The sequence below is a fragment of the Anastrepha obliqua genome, unplaced genomic scaffold (genome assembly GCF_027943255.1).
Source record: "Anastrepha obliqua isolate idAnaObli1 unplaced genomic scaffold, idAnaObli1_1.0 ptg000136l, whole genome shotgun sequence".
Taxonomy (NCBI): Eukaryota; Metazoa; Arthropoda; class Insecta; order Diptera; family Tephritidae; genus Anastrepha; species Anastrepha obliqua.
The window spans coordinates 70,001-72,500 of NW_026562236.1; the positions used below are offsets into that span (position 1 = coordinate 70,001).

Genomic DNA, 2,500 nt, shown 5'->3' on the forward strand with positions numbered 1-2,500 from the left:
GCGGCGAGCGAAAAGAAAATAGTTCAGCACTAAGTCACTTTGTCTATATGTCAAATGTGAGATGCAGTGTATGGAATATCTTAATATCTAGTATGAGAAATTAACGATTTAAGTCCTTCTTAAATGAGGCCATTTACCCATAGAGGGTGCCAGGCCCGTATAACGTTAATGATTACTAGAAAGATATTTCCAAAGAGTCGTGTTGCTTGATAGTGCAGCACTAAGTGGGTGGTAAACTCCATCTAAAACTAAATATAACCATGAGACCGATAGTAAACAAGTACCGTGAGGGAAAGTTGAAAAGAACTCTGAATAGAGAGTTAAATAGTACGTGAAACTGCTTAGAGGTTAAGCCCGATGAACCTGAATATCCATTATGAAAAATTCATCATTAAATAATTAAAAAAATAATGTGCATTTTTTTCATATAAGGACATTGTAATCTATTAACATAATAAAGTATTTATCAAAAGATCATTGGTGATATTAAGTTTATTTAAATTAATTTGCTTTTTAAGCATATTAACATAAAATAAATACTAATGATTTGATAAAGTGTTGATAGATTTTATTATATATAATGCTAAAATTCATTTTTTGAATTTTACAAAAAATTTAATATCTATGATATTAATATTTATTTGTATGCATTTATATGATTAACAATGCGAAAGATTCAGGATACCTTCGGGACCCGTCTTGAAACACGGACCAAGGAGTCTAACATATGTGCAAGTCATTGAGTTATATTAAACTTAATGGCATAATTAACTTAACTTAAATATAATGGGATTAATTTTTAGTCTATTTTTTAATAAATAGTCAATTAATTCAATCCCGGGGCGTTCCATATAGTTATGTATAATGATAATTTATTATTATTTATACCTCTAACTGGAGCGTACCTTGAGCATATATGCTGTGACCCGAAAGATGGTGAACTATACTTGATCAGGTTGAAGTCAGGGGAAACCCTGATGGAAGACCGAAACAGTTCTGACGTGCAAATCGATTGTCAGAATTGAGTATAGGGGCGAAAGACCAATCGAACCATCTAGTAGCTGGTTCCCTCCGAAGTTTCCCTCAGGATAGCTGGTGCATTTAAAAATTATATAAAATAATCTTATCTGGTAAAGCGAATGATTAGAGGCCTTAGGGTCGAAACGATTTTAACCTATTCTCAAACTTTAAATGGGTAAGAACCTCACCTTTCTTGATATGAAGGTTGAGGTTATGATATAATGTGCCCAGTGGGCCACTTTTGGTAAGCAGAACTGGCGCTGTGGGATGAACCAAACGTAATGTTACGGTGCCTAAATTAACAACTCATGCAGATACCATGAAAGGCGTTGGTTGCTTAAAACAGCAGGACGGTGGACATGGAAGTCGTAATCCGCTAAGGAGTGTGTAACAACTCACCTGCCGAAGCAACTAGCCCTTAAAATGGATGGCGCTTAAGTTGTATACCTATACATTACCGCTAAAGTAGATGATTTATAAAACAATTTCGATTGATTTATAAATTTTGAAACTTTAGTGAGTAGGAGGGTACAATAGTGTGCTTAGAAGTGTTTGGCGTAAGCCTGCATGGAGCCGCTATTGGTACAGATCTTGGTGGTAGTAGCAAATAATCGAATGAGACCTTGGAGGACTGAAGTGGAGAAGGGTTTCGTGTGAACAGTGGTTGATCACGAGTTAGTCGGTCCTAAGTTCAAGGCGAAAGCCGAAAATTTTCAAGTTTTTAATAAAAAAAAATATTAATAAAAATATATTTAAAAATAATTAAAATACTTGAATTATTTTGAACGAAAGGGAATACGGTTCCAATTCCGTAACCTGTTGAGTATCCGTTTGTTATTAAAAATGGGCCTTGTGCTCATCCTGGCAACAGGAACGACCATAAAGAAGCCGTCGAGAGATATCGGAAGAGTTTTCTTTTCTGTTTTATAGTCGTACTACCATGGAAGTCTTTCGAAGAGAGATATGGTAGATGGACTAGAAGAGCATGACATTTACTGTTGTGTCGATATTTTCTCCTCGGACCTTGAAAATTTATGGTGGGGTCACGCAAACTTCTCAACAGGCCGTACCAATATCCGCAGCTGGTCTCCAAGGTGAAGAGTCTCTAGTCGATAGAATAATGTAGGTAAGGGAAGTCGGCAAATTAGATCCGTAACTTCGGGATAAGGATTGGCTCTGAAGATTGAGATAGTCGGGCTTGATTGGGAAGCAATACCATGGTTTATGTACTCGTTCTGGGTAAATAGAGAATTACGATTCTTGTTCCCCGGATAGTAGTTACGTAGCCAATTGTGGAACTTTCTTGCTAAAATTTTTAAGGAATTATATCATTCGATATATATTCCTTTTAAATTATAACGATTATCAATTAACAATCAATTCAGAACTGGCACGGACTTGGGGAATCCGACTGTCTAATTAAAACAAAGCATTGTGATGGCCCTAACGGGTGTTGACACAATGTGATTTCTGCCCAGTG

General features: G+C 36.0%; 1 pseudogene; it reads left to right on the plus strand.

Moving 5' to 3' along the window:
- LOC129252022 (large subunit ribosomal RNA) overlaps positions 1 to 2,500 on the plus strand; it is a 5,486-nt pseudogene that overhangs the window by 85 nt on the left and 2,901 nt on the right.